Source organism: Hermetia illucens, chromosome 6 (assembly GCF_905115235.1).
Source record: "Hermetia illucens chromosome 6, iHerIll2.2.curated.20191125, whole genome shotgun sequence".
NCBI classification, from domain to species: Eukaryota; Metazoa; Arthropoda; class Insecta; order Diptera; family Stratiomyidae; genus Hermetia; species Hermetia illucens.
Genome location: NC_051854.1, coordinates 11,659,422 through 11,683,357, shown reverse-complemented (window position 1 = coordinate 11,683,357; position 23,936 = coordinate 11,659,422).

Genomic DNA, 23,936 nt, shown 5'->3' with positions numbered 1-23,936 from the left:
AGTCGGAAATATTCAAAACGAATGAAAGTTGGAATAATTACGTATATTTTTCGGTGCTTATTTTTGCTTTGTATCGCATGGAAATCGCTCAGTTCTATCTTCAGTAAAATATTCTTATCGTAGATAAGAGCGATGAAAGGTATTATTAGAGTGCATTGCTGGAAGCACTCGTCATAGAAATAATAACAAAATTAGATTGATTTGGTCATTTCGAAGAGGTGGCTATCACTATATTTTTCATAGCATCAGTAATTCAGATTCCCGAGATATCCCTGCGCCCTGTGAGTTGAGGCTTAAGAATAAACTCAAAGCCTTCCCTGCTTGCCATAAGAGGCAACTAAAAGGGAAAGAAGTTCGTGGACTAAGGTGAACGACCTTTGGCTATCGAAAACGGACTATGATAAGTTTCTGGAGTGTGCGCATGCTCCTCGACAACGGTAGCAAGGGTTCTTAATTTCCCCAACTTAAGCGTGAATTCCAGCGATATAAACTGAACATTTTAGACCTAAACAAAGTCAAATGGTCAAACTCTGGAGAGTATTCCTCTCCCTCTTGCGGCAATGTGCTTTTATACTCTAGAAAGCCGAGTCATAGCAGACGCGAAACGGATATCGGATTGCTTTTGACGGCTACAGCAAGGCACGCCCTCTTGCTCCGGAAGCCAGTTTCTGACAGACTTCTAACTGCTAGATTTGGATTCAAGTTAAGGACGATCACAATTGTACAATGCTACGTACCAACGAAGATTTCCGATGTCATGGAGAAGGATGTTCTCTATGAGCAATTAAACGCGGTTCAGAGGAAGTTTCCTAAAGGTGACGTTGTGATCGTGATGTGTGATCTGAATGCCAAGGTGGGATCTGACAACACCTTGCTCGGACATGTGATGGGGAAGCACGGTCTTGGCGACCGTAACGGTAATGGTGGGAGGTTCATGGATTTCTGCAACTTCCACGGTGTCATCATTGGTGGTACATTGTTCGAGCACAGAGCCTGTCATAAAGTCAATTGGATTTAAACTGATTGACGCCGTACGGGCAATCAGATCGACCACCTCGCGATCAGTAGTAGATTTGGGAATTGTATTCTGGATGTGCGTAAAAAGAGAGACGCTGATATCGGCCTCGAAAGGGATCACCATCTGATGGTCGTTTGCGTGTTGCGTATGCCACTTCTCGCAGGGCTAGGGAGCTGTGACGCTGATCGAGCGGCAAATCTATTGAATAATCCACCAGAGAATATGAGCATTGGGCCGCCATCAAAAATGCTTTTTTTTTTCGGGTGCTGCGTAAGTCGTCAGCCACGTCCCAAAAGAGCGTCATAAGATGTGGCTGGTTGCAGGGTAGGGGAAACGGATCGATGAACGGAGGAGGTTGAAGGCTCTATTCACCACTACGAGTGATGGCGGACGTGACGTGCTCGAACTCCGATACCAAGCGAAATCCCAAGAAGTTCAGCGTAGTGTACGCCATGACAAAAGAGAATTTGCTATTGCACTAGTCAGGGAAACGGAAGATGCCGCAGATCGCAATGATTTCAAAACTGTATATCGCATCTCGAAAAAGTTTGCATGTAGTTGCAAATCTTTCGATGGTCCTGCGAACGACGTTTACGCTAGACTTCTCATTCACGATGATGAACAAATGAAGAGGTGGAAAGAGCACTTCACCATGGTTCTTAATGGTATTACATCCGGTGAAGTCCTCTTGTGGATGAAAAGTTTAGTCACCGTAACATGTGGATACGGGCTGTTCCTCCAAGCAGAAGGGAAATCATTTCGGCCATCAATGCACTCAAACGAAGTAAAACCGCTGGGCTTGACGGTCTCCCCGCAGAGTTATTTATCGCTGCACCTGCAGTTACTGCAGATCTGCTTCTTTCATTCGTACGAAAATCTTGGGAATCCAAGACCTTTCCTCGAGAGTGGATGATGATTGTTAAGAATCCAAAAAAGAGCACTCGTTTTGAGTATAACAATTGGAGGGGTATCTGCGTGCTCACTACCGTCGGAAAAATAATAGCTAAAATAATCCTGGATCGCATCAAAAACCATCTCGAAAGCTTGATCGATAGAGAACAGGCTGGTTTCCGCTCCGGATCCTCCTGCATCGACTACATCAACAGACTACGAATCATTTTGGGACAGTGCGCGGAATTTAGATCGTCGCTGCACATACTCTTCATTGATTTCGAGAAAACTTTCGATATCGTGAACAGGGAGTGTATCTGCAGTCCTCTACATAGCAGAGACTCTAATAGCTATTATCAGAGCGACATATGATGGCGTAAAATGTCACGTGCTGCACCGAGGTAAAATCTCGGAGAATTTTGAAATGGAGTCCGTCAGGGTTGTATCCTGTCGCCGATATTATTTCTGCTTATTATCCGGGGAACATGACGAAATTCAATGGACGATTACATCTTTCCTCAGACGCCTTGACAACACTGATGACATCATGTTTGTTCTCTGAGCGGGAGGCCATATCAGCAAGGACTGCGGAGCTTACCCAAATTGCCTAGTGTGCAAAGGGTGGATCATTGGCACATTGTAATACGGAAAAGCACTTAGTACAAATCGCAGATGAAGTTGATACAAATCGAATTTGGATCCAAGTCCAAACGGTCCAAGCAGCGCTATGGACTTATGGAGAAGAAGCCCTCGAGAGAAAAATAGTGCACACGGAGGAGGACTTCATCAGAGCGAAGATGAAAGGCATCCACATCTACAGCTGCTATGTTCCACCCAGCGCTACACCTACCGAGTATAAGCAGATGCTTGCCGCTCTAGTTTTGGATGGAAGAGGACATTGGTTGACCATAATAGCAGGTGATTTTAATGCGTGGGCTCTTGAGTGGGCAGCCGGACAACTAATGTAGGGGGACATGTTCTCCTCGAAGCGTTCGCAGAGCTAGAGCTGGTACTGGCGAATGTTGGAGCCCCGTACACCCTCCGGGAAAGGGGCCTGGGGTCTATAGTGGACCTGGCATACGCTTTAGCCTGCTCATCCAGCACTCTTTTCATCGTTTTTGAAGACGTTGCCGACGCAGAACCTCAAATAGTGGTTTGTCTTCGCCATTTCACATGGTCTTTAAATCCAATGGTGAATGGAGACCTTGTCGCAATTACAGACCTCTAAATGCTCAGATGATTCCAGACAGATACTCCATCCCACTCATCCACAATTTTGTGCACTCTATCGCAAAGTGCCGTATTTTCTAGACCTTAGACTTAGTCAAGATATGCCATTAGATCCCTATAGCTCCCGAAAACGGCTATATGCAAACCTTTCGAGTTTACTAAGAAGACTTTTTGGCTGTGTAACGCGGCGCAAACTTTTCAGAGATTCATTCGCTCTGCGCTACGAAATCTCTACGTCTGTTTCGTATATTTGGTCGCGGCTTCCCCTGACCCCGAGCATTTAGAATACCTCGAATGCCCTTTTCAACGTCTCTTTGAGGCCGGTCTAGTACTTAACGTTTAGAAGTGGAAATTCTCGCAATCGCAGGTGGGATTCTTCGGCCACCTGATTACCCCTGAAGGCATCCAACCGGAGTCAATCCTGCTTCCGAAAACGGTTAGGGATCTGAGAAGATTCTTGAGCATGTTAAACTTCTATCGTCGTTTCTTGCGCAAGGCCGCCCACAATCAATCGATCCTTAACGCCTTCTTGTCTGGGCCGAAAACCAAAGGCTGATCGTGTGATTCCCAGAGGCTGTCTAGGCGTTTGAAACCACCAAGCCACAGCTGGTGGATGCTATACTTCTTACATTCCCTCAGCAAAATGCACCCCTAACCGTATTCGTCGAAATCTCAGACATTGCCGTATGTGCTACATCGAGCTTCTTCTCTCCAAACAACTCAATCCCACTCAACGGAACCGTAATAAGCCACTCACTTTTGCTTTGAAACAAAAGTCCGACAAAGCGTCCCCTTGCCAACTTCGGAACTTGAGTTACATCAATTAGTTCACTTCCGACATTGAACACGTGTCTGGAAAGGATAACACTGTTGTTGACGCTTTGTCACATGTTCCAGAGGTTAAGGTCACCGCCACCGTCCATTTTCGGCAATCACCGAGACGCAGAAGGACAACACAGTTCTTCAGAGCTTGAGGACCAACTCCAAATACATACAAATACATATTCTACGTGAGAGCAGACAAGAGAACAAGGCCATATATTCCCGTCGATTTCCGAAGGGAAGTAATTCATGCCGTTCCCGGTCTGCCGCGCCCAGGCATTACTCGGTCCACCAAGCGTTTCCACACAATCCACCTTGACATTATTGGCCTTTTCCGAGCCTTGTACGGTTTCACAATCATCGATAGGTTCACGCAGTGGCCTGAGGCGATACCTCTGAAAGACATTACTGTACAATCCTATGCAGATGCTCTCTGTCGAGAATAGATTCCACGATTTGATGAGCCGGTATTATAGTCACCGCCCAGAGAGTGCAGTTTGAGTCCTCCATTTTCTCAAAGTTGGACAAACTCCTTGGCTTTAAACGCTTGGACAACCGCGTACCACTCGCAGCACAATGGGACGCTCGAACGGTGGTACAGGACGCGGGAGGCCGCTATAATAGCCAAAGACAACCCAGGTCCTACCACTCGTTTTATTTGGCCTCCGGGCAGCCGAATTTTTCGTGATTTTGCTACAAGTTCCGTGAACCTGATACACGGAGAGAACCCGAGACTCCCCAGCGACGCTGTTCTCGACATCAGATCGAGACTCTACCCGTCTGTTGCGTCTGTTTAAGGACGTAATGCCAAAGCTGAAGCCGCCACCACCCGCCAACCACGCGCAAACCTTGGCTGGCATACTCAGGGATCTCGAATCGTGTATGCGTGTCCTAATTAGAACGGAATATCCGCGGAAACCGCTGTAGGCACCTTATGAGGGCGACATCATTATGGCCTTAACGTCGGGGCACGGTGAAACAGGTCCGTTTTGACTTGCAGCAGCCGAGTTGAATTCCTCGCTGAAACTATCCTTTGCTTTGAGGATGGGGGGAGGGGGGTGGAGCTCTTCAGCTGGTCATAATCATGAATGAGCAGTCGACATTTAACGTTACTCGCAGGAACATTGAACAATTTAATGTTCACAAACCATTGCTATTTGCGACAGCTTCTGCTTCCCTGACCAATGCAATAACAAATTCCCTTTTGTCACGGCGCATAATATGTTGAACTTTCAAGGACCTCGCATGTATCGGAGCTTCAACTTCACTCGCAATGGAGAAGTTAGTACCAAGTTCATTTTCGAATTGTCTTTCCGTTAATTGTTTTGTTAAAGTTTCTCTATTCCTGGCCAACGAGATGATTCCCCCCACCCCTTCCCTCTTGCAACGAGACTGGTGTTACTGAATAAACTATTGAAGCAACTATAGAAAATGGACGGAAGTTCTAGAGAAGCTAAAAAGCTGGTTATTTGAGAAAAACGCTATGGAGTTTTTTTAATAACTATGTATTCTCACTAATCAGAATATGGGCTTCTCATGTTCATTAAAATAACCAAGCTTCGTTTGAGTTTCACGGGCTTCACGCCTATTTCAGCTTGACTTTTGGACCTTTTACCCATTGACGGGGTTTGCCGCTTGTGAATTTTTACTTCAAGGATTTTAAGAAATTCCACAGAAGCTTTTTGTAATTATCATTTATCCATTGCGTACTACTTCTATATAATCAGGACCAAAATCTTACCTTAACATTTTTGTCAGGCGGCGATGCACTATGGCTTCGTTATTTTATGCAATGCTTGTAATGGGAGAATTCTTCATAGAATCTCCAAATATTACAAATAAAGATTTCACAAATTACACACTTCCTTAACTTGCTCAAGACTAATATTTCCGAGCAAAAAGCAAAAGCAAAATTCGTTACATCGCGTCGCGATTTATGCAACTACCTTTTATAGCTCAACTCCTTTCAAGTAATGAATAAAGAAGAAGATATGGAGAAAAATTCGACCCAATTCGACCTATCAAGGCCAAACTGACAATCTGCCGGTAACAGTAAACAACCCGCTTAGCGGCAAATACGAATTTCCCGGTATCGTTCGCCGACATTGTGATTTTTTTTCAAAATTCAGACAATAAATCGTTATGGATCCTTCTGGCAGTAATTCTCATAAGAGTTCTAATTGTGAACCGGCGCAAGGGACGTCCCAAAGTAGTGGACAACGCACGACAGGCCATAATTCCGTGCTGAAGTGCCTGAAATGTCCTTTTACATGCGAGGGGAGCACCGAGTTTTTCAAGCATATCATCGGTTGCGGTGAGTACTTTGATTCGTAATGGGAAAGTAATGATGGGTATGAGGTAAATTTTAGGGTAAAAAAGATTTTACATGAGGATTTGGATCTTGATCCGCCTAAGTGTTCTGTTATGCGTCATGTAATTTTATAGCGAATTCCTCTTCCTGCTTAAGTAACACCAAGCAACAGAGTAGTCACATTCTCTCAATGTGTAAGGTAGACATGGCTTTCCCTCTATTATTTAACGCCTCCACATGCATCCGACCTTCCTGCCGGCGTAGCTCTCCAATAGAAGTTGTGTGGGGCTAGAGCCCCCAATAGCAAACTGTACACGAAGCTTTCCCAGATCATATGTGTCTCGAGTGCAAATGGGGTTCACCATGTACTGTTACCATACAGTAGAGCAAGGAGGTCATTGATATGGAGCAGACGTGTCTGAGTAAGTTAAACCTTCCCGACATCGTCTAATATTCAATTTAGGTGGATTATGTTACCTTCTCGTGTTGGGTGTGCCTCACCTACTTAAACGGATTACTCCTGCGATGATGCATGTTACCTTAGGGGATACCCTCCTAAGCACACGACACACTCTAAGGGCAAATAGTGCGCTAAACTAACTCCCTCTTGACTCCCATTAAGACACGAGTTGCAAATAGCAGAATTAGCCGCGCTACCCCGACCACGAATAGTCTGCGATGGTCCCGCGATATGGAAAACATCCTTGGAAAGAATGAGCTTATCCGTACCCACTGCGCTTCAAAGCTCATTCTGTCATCGATCGTCACCTGCCATGGAACTATACAACCATCCTACGACCCCTTTGGTGGAAATCTTAGAAAGACGCTGCTGCGCCAGGTTGCAGCAGTGTGTGGGATTCACACCCACTAAAACCACCCCCACTCTTCCACCCCTCCCCGCGGGACCACCGTGAAGTATTATTTCGCGGGGGAGGCTCTGGTTCGCTATACCAGCTCGTCCATGTCACGTCTCCGTCGCGCCGCCTTCCGAGCTCGATCCAACTCCCAGGAGTTTTGTCTGCACCACGGCTACTGCCTCATTTACTGCCATCCAGTTTTCCTCCGACTTCAACATCTCTTCCACCAGGTTGAAGGGCTCCATGTCCATCCCTAAGATCCTGTTCAACCTCCTTTTTTGCTGCAGAAATCTGGGACAATGGAACATAACGTGCTCCGAGTCCTCGAGTGTAGCACCGCATTCAGGACAGTTGGGAGACTCGTCCAACTCGAAGCGATGCAAGTACTTCCTATAGCCACCCTGTCCCGTAAGGAACTGTGTCAGGTGGTAATTCAATTCTCCGTGCTTTCGGTTGACTCATTTCTCGATACACGGGATCAATGTATGGGTCCACCTGCCCTTGTCGGAGTTATCCCATCGTTGTTGCCACTTGCCACACAACTCTCTCCTGATGGCTTTTCGGAAATCCGCATTCACCTCGGCTGGATTTGCCTTCCGTTTTTCGTAGAGCCAGTGTGCCTCGCTCGCTAGCAGATCTATAGGGATCATTCCTGCGATAACACACACTGCCTCCGTCGACGCCGTCCTAAATGCGCTGCACACCCTTAGCGCAATTGGCCGGTATGCCGAACATATTTTCCTCCGGTTGACAGCGTGGTTCAACGCTCCCGCCCAGACAGGGGCCGCGTATAGCAGGATCGACCTCACCACCCCCGCGATGAGTAGCCTGCGACTATACTTCGGCCCTCCCACGTTAGGCATCATCCTTGCAAGGGATGAGCTGGCATTTGCTGCCTTCTCTCGCACATAATCCAAGTGTCCCTTGAAACAGCTTGGCATCGATCATCACCCCCCGGTATTTGACAACCGATTTTGAGACGACCTCACGATTACCAACCTGGATGGTAACCGTGTTGTTCTTCTTACGGTTGGTAATGAGGACCGCCTCCGTCTTTTCGACCGCCAGGTCCAGCTTGGCCATTCGTAACCATGACTTGATGGTATGAATGGCTTCATTTGCATAAAGCTCCACGTCCTCGGGATGCTTTGCAATTGCAACTACCGCCAGGTCGTCCGCAAAACCAATTAGCGTTGTCTCCTCCGGCACGCGAAGGCCAAGCACTCCGTCGTACATTATGTTCCACAGCAGCGAGAACCTTGAGGCACACCTGCTGTGACAATGTACTCCTTCGGCCCGTCGTCCGTCTCGTACCAGAGAAGTCTGTCCGAAAAGTAACTCTCGATGAGCCGATCCAAGTAGCTAGGAACACCCAGTTTGGCCAAAGCGCCCTTAATCCAGCTCCAGTTGGCTGAGTTAAAAGCATTTTTGACGTTCAGCGTCACCAGAGCACAGCATTTGCCCATGGCCATTGCATTTCGAGCCAATTCCACGACCTTTGCTACTGTATCGACCGTAAAACGGACTCGCCGAAACCCATATTGCCGCTCTGAAAGACCACCCGCAAGCTCGATGAACGGGAGCAGCCTGTTGTATATCACCCTCTCCAATATCTTCCCCATGGTGTCTAAGAGACAAATAGGGCGATATGAAGAGGGCACGCCGGGTGGTTTTCGGGGCTTTGGTAGCAAGACCAGCTTCTGCCTCTTCCACTGGCCGGGAAACACTCCTTCCGCCATGCACGATTCGAATGTGCTTGCGAACCACCTTGGTCTGGCCTTGACCGCCACTTTCAGAGCCCTGTTCGGAATTCCGTCCAATCCCGGAGCCTTGCTGTCCCCAATACGTCTGCAGATTTCCCAAAGTTCCTCTTCGGTAACATCAGGGATCGAGAAGACGTCCTGCTGAACTGCCAGTTGGGGTTCTCTTTCGTCCTGCTCCTGCTGCGGGAAAAGAGTTGTAATTATTTGCAACAAGAGCCGTAGGCATGTCACCTGAGGTGATTTTCGCCCGCGGATCTTCTTCATTACAACTTGGTAGGCTGTACCCCACGGATTCGTATTAGCCTCCATGCAGAGCTTCTGGTAGCATTCCCGCTTGCTTCTCCGAATGGCCTTCTTAAGGTTGCTTCGCAAATCCCTGTATTCCTCCTCACGCTCCTGGTGCTCCGGCCTTCCCCTTGTCCTGTGGGAAAGTCTCCTAGCTCGGAGACAAGAGGATCTCAAGGCAGCGATCTCCGTGTTCCACCAGTAGTTTGGCCTCTTGCCGTGGTGCAAACGTCGTCGTAGCATCGTAACGTCGCATGCTTCGGTTACACGCTGAGACAGCTGTGTGACCCTTCCCACCGCTGTTCCATCCGGATCATGGGCTCCCTCCAATGCGGCCAGGAATGTGTCCTCGTCGAAAGCTCCGATAGACCAGCCAACCGCCTTAGCCTTTCCACCTCCAGAGCGTCGTTGACTACTTCCCCGGTTCCCAATGCGGAGGAAGATGGCCTGGTGGTCACTGTGGGGGTAGTGCTCACTCACTTGCCAAGCCATCTCCCTCACCAGTGAAGTGCTAACAAATGTCAGATCAACGATCGAACCCGACCCTCTTCCTCGAAAGGTAGGCACGCATCCAACGTTGGCCAGCACGATGTTCAGCTCCGCAAATGATTCCAACAGAATTTGACCTCTGGTGTTCGTCAATCGGCTTCCCCACGCCAGGGCCCACGCGTTGAAATCGCCCGCAATGATTTTAGGGCTGCGGTCTCTAGCGTCCAACACCAGACTGTCTAACATCTCCTCATATTGTGCTAAGGTTGCACTAGGAGGAGCGTAGCAGCTGTAAATATGGACACCGTTGACCTTCGTCCTTATAAAACCGGCTGCCGGGGGGGCCATGACTTCCTGAATGGCCTGTCTTCCGCACGCCCAGTTTGCGGCGTTGCCAGACGCATCCACCGCCCAAGTCGCACCGCCGTAGTTTCTGTAAGGCTCGCAAATAACCGCGACATCGACATTCGACTCTCGAATGGATTGCGAGAGCAGGTCCTGAACTGCCTCACAGTGATTGAGATTGATTTGTATCAATTTCATTTGCCTGTGCGGTTCAGCTCCCTCCTATATACCGGACATCTGCTGCTTCCCGCAATATGCCGGCCGTCCACGCCCTCTTTCCCACTACATAACATACACCGTGGATCTCCGGTGCAATCTTTGATGAGGTGGCCCTCTTCCCCACACTTCCTGCAACTCCTCGACCTATCATGCTGGCTAGTGCATGCCGCCGCAAAATGGCCGAAATCGAGGCATCTGAAGCATCTCTTTAGAGATATTTGCTCCCTGAGCCTGCACACGACCCAACCTACTCTTACCTTGCCCGCGGTAATTAACTTAATAGCTGATTCCGCCGGCAAACTAATAATAGCGGTCTGTGTGTCACCATATGCCTTCATCCTTTTTATGGCACTCTGGTCTATGTCGCCAAGGTTGAACTGCTGCTTTAGCGCAGCACAGATGTCCTCCCGTGAGGAGCTCTTACCTCAGCTTCCTCTCCAAGTACACTTTCCACCTTCCCGCGGAAGTTATCGGCCGACTTGTCGGCGGATTTACTTAACTCCAGCATCAGATCCCCTCTCTGTGTTCGCCTGATACGGCTCACACTATCCCCCAAATCCTTCAATTCCGGGTCTGACTTCACCTTTCGGAGGATGTCGGCATAGGACATATTTCCCTTTTTGAAAATAATCATTATTTCCGGGCGGAGCTTCTTTTTGTCCTTTTTCCTCTTGGTTGCTCACCTTAGTCCATAGTTCGGGCCTCCGGGCGTTGGTTTCTTCCACTTTTGTAGGTGCTGTGGCTGCAATCGTGAGATTAGCGACTTTCGCCGGTACTCTCGCCGGCTCCGCCTTCTTTGGTGAAGAGGCTTTTTTCTTCTTCGGGACTTGCTGTGGTCCAAGAGGCTCGCTGGTACCGTCTCTAGCCCGTTTTCCTAACTTCCTACGACCCCTTACATGCATATCAACCATCTTATGTTTCTAGCCGCGTCTATTCGCCAGTCTTGTTTAAAAATTCCACTTAAATACGTTTCGTGACTACAACCTTCGTTAGCAAATCAATTATCGCTATCTCCAGAATAGTAGTGCCATGTGTCCGCGATATACATCAAGTCAAGCTTCCCGTTAGAGTCACCAGGAAGGTCCCGACCCAACTACTGAGCCTCGAATCCCTCTTATTGTAGAAATGTCCTCCCTTATCGTTGTGTCCACCTCCACGCTGTGCAAAATTGACTTTTAGTCGCGGCAGATGTGGTTCCTAATCACCTGAAAGAGCATTTCCTTCACTATGTTGATACCAATTAGAAACTTCCCAGAATTACCATCGTGTGGCGCTCCTGATGACTCCACTTAAGTTCTGTTTTTCTGTTACCTTGCCTCATCTGTTACTGAAATTCTGAATATTATGTCAGAATAGTGTAATACTGATATTCAAAGTCTTAGAATTTACACTGAAGCGACAACTTTGATCTGCTGTAAGTTTGTTAATAATAGTGCGATCTCCTCCAAACCTGGTAGTGGATCGGATCGAGTGACAATCTTCGGAAAAATGTTAGGGCGTCCACCACCAGCTGGAAGAAATGCTCTCCCCGCTCGAGAACACGGTACGGGCCTTCGTATGGAGGCTGCAGCGGCTTCCGAACAGCATCCGTCCTGATCAGGACGTGCGTGCACCTGTCCAGCTCCTTGGGAGCGCTTGTCTTTCAGCAGGCGCAGCAATCCCGAATCTGTGAGACCCGATCTCTTGTCGAAGACCGGATCACTTAGGAGCCTTGGGTTCTCCCCTTATACCAGCTCTGCGGGGCTGGCAGGAAATTCCTCTCGGCGGGTTGTTCGGAGGCCAAGTAGGACGAGAGGCACGACCTGAGTCCAGGACGGATCGTCGCGAGCCATAATGACGGCTTTCAGCGTCCGGTGCCAACGTTCTAGCATCCCATTGGATTCCGGGTGTTATCCCGTAGTTCGCTGGCGTTTAAATCCCAGTGATGATTTCTGCAGGGACACCGAAGCGTGGGATCCACTTCGGCACAAGATTTCGCCGTAATGTCCTTCACAGGTATTGCCTCAGGCCACCGCGTAAACCGTGTGAGTCTCGCAAAGGGCCTACCATGTCGAGGTGTATGGTGTGGAACCACTTGGTAGAGCGGAGAAATGAGTCCACTCCTTTTCTAACATGTGACCTTACACTTCTGGCATGCGATGCACTCTCTGGCACAGAAGTTGATGTCCTTATCCATGGAGGGCCAGAAGTATTTCTCGGTAACTAACCGATTTGTCGTCCTGATGACTGGATGCGCTAAGTCGTGAACCACGTGGAACACTTCCTTGCGAAAGGTGGCCGGAATGTATGGCCGAGGTCCCTTTCCCGAGTATTCGCAGCAGAAAGAGAAGTTCGAGCCGAAGATGGGCAACTCCCACAAAATTTGTATTTGGGTTTGGATTTGAGGCTCTGAAGTACCGCGTCGTCCTCCTGCGCCTTGGCGATAGTCGAGAAGTCGACTGAGGCGGGGGATGTTAACCTCAGAGACACGTGACAGCGTCAGCAACTATGTTGTCCTTTCCGGACACGTGCTGTATGTCGGCCGTGAACTGGCTTATAAAGCTCAGGTGTCGACGCTGACGAGAAAACGCTTTGTCGGGCTTCTGTTTCAAAGCATACGTGAGAGGCTTATGGTCCGTGGACACTGTGAAGGGCCTGCTTTCTAGGGAGAAGTGGAAGTACTTAATGCTCAAGTACGCGTCGAGCAGTTCTCGATTGTAGGTGCTATAGTTCCGTTGAGCCGGGTTTCAATGTCTGGAGAAGGCTGCCAGATTTTATTCACCTACAGGGATTTGGTGATACGCCTTGGTTAAATCCAAGGTCGAAAAGATGCGAGATGATGCGCAAAGTCGTGGATGAGTCGAATTGGCATATCGGTCAGGAACAATCTATGCGTTCTATAATTCCCACAGGGGCACCATTTGGCTTAGGGACCATATGAAGTGGGGAAGACCAACAGCTGTCCGAAGGTCTGCAGATACCCTGTTGCATAAGTTGTTCGAATTCTTTCCGTGCAAAAGCCAGCTTCTGGGGTGGTAGGGGACGCACCTTCGAGAAAATAGGGGAACCAGTAGTGTTAATGTGGTGCTGCATATTGTGCTTCACTGGTTTAGAGAGACTACATTCGGTAGTAATCTGGCTGAATTTTTAGAAGAGCGCCCGAACACGAGAGTCAGTAATGCCCTCCAAAAGTACGGAAAGATTGTTGTTGGGGTGGGATGAGATTCGGCCTGAATAATTAAGTTTAATTGTGGAATATATAAGGGAACTGTTCTGCAAGTCCACTAGCAACCCATAGTGACACAAGAAGTCTGCGCCTAAAATGGGGAAGCTGACATACGCCAGGATGAATCGCCACGGGAACGTCCTACGCAAGCCAAGACTCACCCGTAGGTGTTAATACGTGAGGAATTTGCCGCCCCAAGTTTCAAAGGTTGAGGGAATAGCCGATGGTGCCGGGGTACGGGAAGAACCGAAACCTCCACACCAGTATCTACAAGATAACTGCGCCTGATGAGATGATCATAAATTGTTAGGCGACGTGGCGCTGCGTTCTGAGTGGCCATCGCCAGACCCCCCGCGGATCTAGTTTTTTTAGAGCGTACATCTCGTAGCTTTTTCGCCGAATCTTAGATGGTACCAACAAATGCAGTCCATAGGTTGTCCTGACGACCTGCTACCCGATCGCCCTTTTCGAAGAGTAGACCGCGAGCGAGCTCGCGACCTGCCGCCTGAACGCTGAGCGTCCATCTCTGCCTTGCTGGCCACAAGAGCGGCAATTTTACGCTTCAGCTCGCCAACTTCATCTGAAGACTGCTGGACAGCCGCTATCGTCGGACGCGCGTGCACCTCATGCACCTTATCGGCCGCAGCTGCCAGCGCCTCCAAAGAACCGGAGACGCACGCGAGGACCGCCTGGGTGCCCTCTGGAAGACGTCGCAGCCAAAGCGGCTTCAACAGATCATTCGAAATAAATTTCGAATGTTGTTAGCCCCGCTGCGCCACACGATAACTCTGAACAAGATCAGTCTCCTGGCGTTCACCAAGAAGAGAATGCTAGATGAACCCAAACTCTCGTCCCTTTTTAGTGAACGGCTTCATCTACCAAATGAGGCAAAATATTTGGAAGCGATTCTGGATGATAGAAACATCTCAAGGATATAATTAACTAAGGCATGCGACATAAAAGACCCGTAAGTAAGCCATGGGGATTGAAACCACACATAGTACACTGGATAGAACTGGTACACTGGAAAGAAGCCCGTGCCTACCTATGGAGAACCAGCATGGTGGCCAAAGGTAGAGTGGATGCAAGTTGTCTAGAAATTGTCAACATCCAAATGGTAGCTTGCTTCTTCATAACGAGTGCCATGAAGAGTATACAAAATTTTACACTGGAGACGTTTTGCAATTGCCATCCTTGGACTTTGTGCTTCAAACGGAAGCTCGGAGCATATAGGCTTCAGTCGAATGGCATGTGAACATCTGTGCCATAGGGACATAGTAGAGTCACAAACGTAACCACAAACCCAACTCTGAGGATGGTTAGCAGACTCGAGTCGCTGAAACATTGGCTCTATTCCAAAGCGGAGACCAGGATAATAAGGGAAGATTGAAATCATTAGAATGATAACCTTCTGAGGAAACACATTCTGTGGTACACAGAATGGCACATATCACAACCCCTAGGCCAACATACCACTCTTTTTCCGGCAAAGATATATGCGGTAAATCTGTGTCACGAAGAAGTATGAATGTGTTACAAACCATATTCTGTCGTCAAAAACTGTGGAACGGTTACTCATGGAAAACATCGTGAGAAGCATCGCCCTCTGAATTTCTGGATCTAGAGAAGGCGTTCGACCGTGTGCCACACGTACTTATCTAGTATGCTCTACGACCACACCTAGTGCTGGAAGAATTCGTACGCGGTTAAATTGAATGAATGGCATCTCGCAGTAATGGAGACCGATGGGCCAAAATTGCGAGAGAGGGGTCTTCAATGGTATGGTCACGTAATTCGCGCTAACGAGAATGGTCTGACTATCGAAGTGAAGATATGAAACGACCACACGCTGGATGGTGATTTAAAAGTCTCACGACTGCATCCAGATCGGACAAACGACAGAAAAAAAATGGCGCAACCGACCCCACATGTAAACGGGACAAAGGCTAAAGGAAAAGAAGAATTTGGGCAGCATTTAAAGCATCACTCCAAATCGGATCTATGCTGAGATGGGAAGACAGGAAAGACTCAAAGTACTGGCTACTAAGACGTTGAAATGAATAGGGAGAGACAAAGATGTTGATGGCAATGGGAGAACAAATTAATCTGCAAAAAGAAACCCCAAGCACAATTTTTTTCCCCTGAACCTGCATTTGGAATAAGCAAAACCTTAGCTGTGAGAACCATGCGGGACTGGGAGCTCAATCAATTTGCCCTCTTTTTCCACTGTGTAGTCAGTATCAAAATACACCGCTAGTTTAGGCGTCGAACGTTTGGGCGAGAACGCTACTCTCTTGATTCAAAAGGGTGAAAATTTGAGGAGTCACTCTCAAACTACTTTGCATGTACAATATTCGATTGTTTTGACAAATACAATTCGATAAACTATCACAGTTCAGTCAATCAATTTCGAATAGTTTTCACTTAGAACATATCACTTACATGCCCTTATTTTTACAGGAACCGATGCAGGGACGTCCATTCGCCCCGGGGAAGGAACATCAAATAGCAGACCGAGTAGTAAGTCACTCTATAGCGAATTTCTTTTAATATCAAATTTGTCGAAACAAATATATAAACAATCAAGTGTTTTACATTTATAATATTGAAACCCACCCCTAAGAGTGTAGTAAAAATAGTCTAGATTGTAAGAATTGTCCCGGGAAGTTTACACGGTGCCTAGACTTCTTTTTGGATGCAATTCAGGCTCATGAAAGGTAGTGAAACCTTGGTAAGTTTTGTGGAAAATTGTTCAGACAGATCTAGAAGAGGAAAGGATAATGTGATCTTAATGGTACGAAAACCATAAGAAAGAGTTGAAGTATAGCTTTTTTAAAAATAGCATATAGTCAGCTACTCTATTATTCGGAGACATGGATGATCTACCAATCCCAATTCCTAGAACATATAGTTCCCAGAAGACCTGGAAGAGGCCTAAAACACGTTCTTTCGACTTTATGGTAGACATCAGTCTTGTAAAAGACAATTTGTTGTGTTGAAGTTGGGAGGAGTTGATTATTTTGTTCTGCATCTTATTAGCGCTTCGAACCAGAACAATGAGTATGATCTAAGTCTTAAGGAGCACAATTTAGGCAATTCCAGGTAGACTATTTTGAAAATTGTAGAAGTGGAACGTGATGATTCTGGAGTAGCAGATACTGATTTAGGGTCTTCCTAGGATGGCTGTTATGACTCTAGTCCGGGTCTTCGTTAGTACAAAGGGTTTGAAATTTGCCTGTTGAGGGTTTTAGTATCAGAGCCTTAGCTTTTCTTCATGGGGAGAATAGGAAAGGTAAATTCTCATGGAAAAGGGAAGAACAACAATAACGATGACCAAAAACATATTAGGAGTTCTGAGTGACTTCTTGCAGGCTACATTGAGTACGGAAAATTTTTCTTGAACTTCCGAGGCGTAGATCCCATTCAAAAAATCTTTTTTTAATCGAACATGATGAAACAGTATTCAATTAGTAGCTTGTTCCGGAACCGTGGTAAACTGTTCAGGTGGTAGCTCTCCATGCGTCGGAAGTTTGCAGAAAGTTTTCTTCACATAAAGCAAGTTGCACGCAATTGGCTATTAAACATTTTTTGGTCATTTAATTTCCCATCACTGTCAAAGTTTGTGTGTAATCAGCATTTTAAGAGAGAACATATAAAAATAATTCAATCAATTGGAATCTAAACTGAACGTGTTATTTCTTTGTAGCTTCATAATAAGAGTCCTTTTTGGATAAGATGAAATTTATCAAAGTGATGACTGTCTCAGTGAAAACATCGTGAAAATATCCAAGTCCTATTGAGAATCAAATTCGACATATTTATTAAAAATCACATCACGTCCATCTTCTTGCATATTTCCAGAACATCACATAGATCTGAACATGCCAAATACTATTATGTAACAACCTCTGTAGATAACTGTTCCATATTTATAAGAATGTAAAGTTTTATTTCTAGTCTGCTAAGATTATATGTTTCCAGATTCTTTTATTTATAATTCTCGCCAAGCGAATGTTTGTTTGCATAAAGATCTGATTTTAAAGATTATTTTGTGTAACTTTTGTGCTCATAATTGTTTATCGCTACTAAGTCCTGTGAAGGAATTTTCGCTAATTTATCCATTCAGGGAATTAAACTGTGTGCTCAAATCGAAATCTTTAAGAGGTTAGGCTTATAAAGTGTTAAGTAAAGTTTCTACAGCATAAGTTTTACATTTTTTTAGTTAGAGATAGAGAAGTCAACAAAAAATAAATTTCAGTATTTTCAGATTGAAAATCAATTCATGTACAATCTTATCCAATGTAAACTATTTCAATAAAATACTATTTATGTATGTTTCTCCTTTTATTGTTGTGAAAATATTTTATTAATGGCAAGAACGGTACTTTGCTTACCGATCGACGAGCCGCAACGATCAGATAAGCAGATTTCAACGAACGAATTCGCTCATCCACCACTTCCACAATTTTGGAGGGATTTCACCTGTCAACGCCACAGAAGTTGAAGAGGCATTCAAACGAATGATGTCGGAGTAAGCGACAGGACCTTAATCTTATTCTACTGGTTTGTGAGTCTGCGTACGGCACGACGGTCGAGTTGGTTGGGTGTCAGCTTCTCGATTTTTTTTGCCCTGATTTGTCATGGGTGTTCATTGTCGAGTTGCCCCGCTCTGTAGGCTTCTCACTTGAACGGCAATAAGTGTGGTGATTATTGAAACTGAAACAGTCTTATTGCAAAAATTATAGCAATACGATATTCGCCCTTTACTGTTCAAATGAGTGAACAAGAGATACATAAAACAAAACCTGTTGACGTCGCAACTGAACTTTGAAAAGCGCAGAGATCAAATACTCTGACTCAGTTATTTTTTCCTTCGCGTTATTGAGGAGGCCAAGACACCTGGTCTGCAATTTGATTGGTAATAAAAACCGACCGTTCCAATAAGGAAAAGTAGAGGCGGTCCAACAGAATATTGAAATCATTGTACGATTCAAAATGAGGAAGACAAAACGAAAGAAACTATTACAGGATGCAACTTCGAATGCAACGGCAAGAATGAAAAAATAATGTTTAGAAAATACGTCTACACTCAGTGAAGGATGCGGCCAGAAGGAGTAACCGTGCCGCACTAACCTCGTGTCAGGAAACCAGATGTGTCGACGGTAGTTCAGTGCACTTCACACTGCCGGTGATGCAGTGGGTAGTTCACGTCTTCGCTGTGCCACCAGATCCGCCCCTCCGCCCCCAACTGAATCCGCGCGGGTTAAGCGGAGGAACCCGGGACGTGATTCCATTAATGGTGTTATCGGGCGAACCTGACGCTTCTCGGGCGCCTTTTTGGAGCATCCCTCGGTTCTGAGAAGGCCTTCAATCTCGACATGGATACCCATTTGGACCGGCCTCGAAAGTCGAGCTCTCGTTGCTCCAGGACTTCAAAGGGATCCTCATATGGTGAGTGCGGCGGCCTCCGAAGAACGTGCACCCTAATTCGAACGCGTCCCGAGATCCCTGGAAGTGTCGACCGCCGGCGTCGTATGTCGGGAAGATTGAGCCGGGCGCAGCTTCGAAACCCCGCACAGCATGCTGGAGTGGCTTAACTTGCTCTGATATCTAGTACGAAGTAGGCGGGGAGTCACAGATTCTCCCTGTACACCGTCTTCGCGGGCTAGGCCGTGAATTCCTCTCGATGGGCTGTGCAGAGGCCGAGAAGGATGAAGGGGAAGGACTGCGACCACGACAGATCGCCATTAAGGCGGCCTTCCAGCATCCCATTGGACTGCGGATGGTAGGCAGTGGTCCTGCGACGTTTAAACCCTAGGAGCTTGCCTAATTCCAAGAAAAAGTAGTCTTGAATTTCATTCCCTGGGCCGTGATGATTCGGCTGGTACACCAAAGCCCGGGATCCATTCTCGACAGAGGGCCTCGGCACATTATTGTGCCATAATGTCAGTCAAAGGTATATATTTCATGCCACCGCGTGAAACTGTCGATGATTGTGAGGTAATACTCGTATCCGTGCGAGTCTCACAAAGGGATGTGGAGGTGGATAGTGTTGAAGGGCGTGATTGACCGAGGGAATACGCATATTTCCTTTTTTACGTGCTTGTTAATTTTGCACTGTCTGACCTAAGAATTTATGTCCTTGTTCATGGACGGCCAGAAGTATTTTCCGCTGACTAGCCGATTCGTCGTCCTAATATCTGGGTGCGCAAGATCGTGTTCCTTGCGAAAATCGGTCGGAATAAATGGGCTAGATCCCTTCTCTGAGGTCTCGCAGAGTAAGTAGGAGTTTGAGCCGAAATTAGGACACTCCTTGAACTTATATTTAGAGTTTGCCGCGCAATCTCTGAAGCTTTGCATCGACTTCCTGCGCCTCGGCGATTGTCCAGGACTCTAACCCAGAACCGTATTCAGTATAGAAGCAAAACACCGTGGATTTAGGGAGCCTCAGTTACCGTGTCATCTCTCTTATGCATCGCCCTCTTTTTTGTATTAAGAATGCCGTGAGTGTAACATGCCACTTGCCTCCACGTGTCTTCGCCTCACTTATGGTGTCCGGGAACCCAAGAAACCCTTCCATCGAAAGGTGATGGCGGAGGCGCTCCCATCTTCTGCAGAAGAAAAAAGTGTGGCAGGCACCATTTATCACGTCCTTGCAAAAAATACAGTCGGGCAACCGTGATTTCCCGACTGTGTGCAGGTAAGAATGAAAATATCCGTGTCCGCTGAGCAGCTGGGTTAGGCAATGTTCAACCTCACCGTGCTTTCGATTGCCGCACCTTCTTTTATGAGATGCCGGAACCATCTGCGTCTCGATTTTCTTTCCCAAGATTGTTACCAAGCGTAGAGAGGACACGTTTTCTCTTCACAAGCGGCAGCTTCCTAATTTTCCTCGCCTTTTCTGAGATATATTAGCCTCCGCTCGGCATCATGGTTTTACCAACCTGAATAGGGAAGAATGTGGGAACCCTCTCCTTGGTCAGCACAACGACTTCAGTTTTCTCCAGAGCGAGGGAGAATCTATGCAATTCCCAGAGTGCGCTGAGCTTGCTTAACCGTGCATGCAGTAAGCAGTGCCGCAACATCGTCCGCGTATCGGGCCAGATGCGGTTCATCTATTGTATAAAGCTTTCTAAGTATCCGGATCAACATTACCTTCATTCTGCGCTGTCCTTCCCGGGTCTCATAGAGTAGGGCACGGTCCTTTAAATAGTTCCGGATGTTGCAATAGGCAGCTTGGAATATGGAAACGATTTTCCAGCTTATTGTGTCAGTCAATCGTGGTTTGATGAGCTTCTCCGCCATGTCCAGCATACTGAGTGGACGATACGGTTGGCTTAGGGACCTTATAACCTGCTGCCGTTGCGCCGAGTTGAAAGCATTCCTAACTTCGAGGGTGATAATATAATAGCACAGTATTTTTTTGGTACCGCCCTGCCACTTTATACCTGCAATTGCTTCGTCTACCTGATCGACCACTGAGTTGATAGCATCCACTGTTGATCGCTCAGTGCAGAAACTGTTCTGTTATGTGGATATGCCTATGCTTTATCTAAAATTAGGAACAACTTATTGCATATAATGCGCTTCAACAGCTCTCCCATTCTGTCCAGTAAACGAGCACACTTTGGTAGCAGCAACAGCATCTGATTTTTCCAACGGGTCGGAAGGATACCATCTTCCAAACAGGAATTGCCAGTGGAAATGTATCACTCCGGTCTTGCCTTTATCGCTGCTTTTGGAGCCAGGTTTGGCGTTCCGCCTTTTTAGCTCCTAATTTTTGACAAGTATTGGTAAGCTCATCTTCTGTTCTAGTTGGAATATCGTTTGGCGGATGCTCTCTTTCAATCGCAATATTGCGTTTGCTTTGCTGTGGAAATAGAGTAGTCTGCGGGGTTCTGCCCTTCCCAGTTTAGCTACCGCTCTATAGGCTCCTCTCCAGGAGTTTATATCGGCAGGGAGTTCCATTTGCTCTCACGAATTCCTTTCGGCAGATATTTTCAGGAAGCATTGCATCTCACCTTTCTCGGTGCAGTGTCTTGTTTATCATTCGCGTGTTGGTAATTTTTTCCCACTTGCAGGCATTCCGCGCGCATTTGCTTAATTTCGCCATCCCACAAGGTTTCGGAAATCTATAGGCATTATTTCTGCGCATGGGCGTAGAGGCGCTATTATTATTATGTTTACAAGTTATTGTGTACCTATTAACTATAGTATCTCATGCAAGCCGATAATTGTTAGGAATTTTAGTATATTTCCTATCTTTCAACTTTGCATCTGGTATTAAGTGTTCTCATAGGTGCCTCGACGTACTTTGCACAAGTGCCGGACACCTATCCCAGAACGTGTGTAGAGGTTTCAACACACTCCGCGCAGAACCTGCGGGCTGTGTCCGTAGATATCCCTAGCTCCCCTAGGTGATAGTTTAGTCGGCAGTGACCAGTGTTAATTCCCACTATGATTGGGAAATTCTTCTTGGTAAGGTTTAAAGTGCCCTCTGCCGTTCCTCTTCACTTTTTAATATCATAGCCATGAACCCGTTTCCGATTCCAGAGAATGGTTCTGGCCCGTAGAAAGGCGTTCCTGCTCCTCTCTTGGACAGTTTTACGCTGCCTCGTTGCCTGATACGCATTTTTCTACGTCAGCCAGTCCCCGGTGTTTTGCTCGGTTCAAGAGTTTTCGTACCTTTGTTCTCAATGTCGAATCTGATTATTCTGTGATCAGATATAGAGGGCTAGTCCGACACCCTCCGATTGTCCACCAGCCCGTTCATCAGAGTATTTTTTAAAGTTATGTCTAATACCTCTTATCCAGTGTTGGTCACGAATGTTGGAGTGTTCCCTAAGTTATATATTTCTAACTTATTGCTAAGAATAAAGAAGGTACTCGCCTCTTCGATTGGTATCGCTGCTTCCCCAGACTTCGTGATGGGTGTTGACATCCAAGCCGAAGAGAAGTGCTAACGCCCTCCTCTCCTAGTACTCCACCAGTTTAGCGACTAACTAAGGTGGGACCCCGATGTCATTCTGCTGGGAAATAACCCGATACCACGACTACCTCTCGAGTGTTCCCCTCGGCTTGGAGCCACAAGGTCCCCGGTCAAAAACGCTGGAAGACATATATATTTGAAATTACGTTTAAGAATGAAGCGAGTTCTTGGTTTTTCGCAAGAGGATTCCCAAATCACCTGCGTGCTTCCTCCTTGATACTGCGAATCTGCCCCCGGTACACCCAGGGCTCCTGAGCCAACACTATTTGAATGTTCTCCTTGGAAATTGTCCTTGCAATTACCGCAAATGCAGCGATCGTGCGGTGGACGTTTATCTGGGCTATCTTTATGCTGGCCATTGGTTCCGTTATTGTTTGGAATTCTTCTCTACTGTCGGAGTATCACCCTTCTCCTGCTCTGCTCTTCACTGGGCAATAGGTCTACTTCCCTGACTGATCCATTTCTTTCCACCTCTACGGCCTTCTTCGGGGACCTCCGTAAGTTTTCAACTCGATGTCTCCTCCGAAGTGTCTTTCCTTGGCTTTTCCCCGTGCACATGCACAGATATGTTTCCAAATCGATAGTTAATGTGACAACTACAACGTTTGATTGCATGCGGGGATCGATAATCTACCCCGATTGTGAGGAGTCTACCCTTGCCCTCCATCTAGCTTCTGAAGACCCCATAATTGCGTGTGGAAATCCTCATTCTGAGCGATTAAGAGGTTCATGAGATGTTCCGTCTCTATCGTTGTGGTTTTTGGAAGAAACACTGTAATCATGTATGCTCCTGATATATCATCCACAGCACATGTCGGCAGTTCTGCTTCTTCCCAGTCTGGCAATTTAGGAACTATCATCCTAAGCCACTCCGCAGTGTCATCCGTCGGGCAGTCCACTAGTATGTGACTCGGTGGAAAGCGGTATCCCGGTGAATGCAAGCTTCGCAATCTATTCCTGGCATATCTGCCTGATGACAAGGTCTTCGATAGTTTCCTGCTCCTCACGAGTGACTATTTGCTCAGGAAACATTTCTGGCAGTATGACCACTCAAATACCATGGCCGCACTAACATAGCTAATGGCGAGCTTCTTGATTTCTGCCTTCATACCTGACTTACCCGGGTTTTCTCCGCCCTTGGGTTCAGGTTTGGATTTTTTTGGAGCATTCCCATCATGTTGGCTAATTTCCGCTGCTCCCCACTTTCTTGGCTCCGATAATGATGGCTTAAGTCTGTCCTAAGCCTTCCTAAGGACCTCTTCTGGTTTCAGGCCTTCCTTTAGATAACGCAGATTAGCACCTGCGCCACTGAAACCTGTCTCGTTCCTGACATGTGATATATTGATCTCAGACGTGTTTTGCTTATCCCTACTTTTTGACAAGTGGTCTTTGTTGGTTGTTCGCCTCACAATATACCAATGTTGACTTTGTATTTGCTGCTAGACGTCCCAGCTTTGTAATCACCTGGCTCTCAGTATTCCGAACATGTGCCTCCGCTTGGATAACTAATTT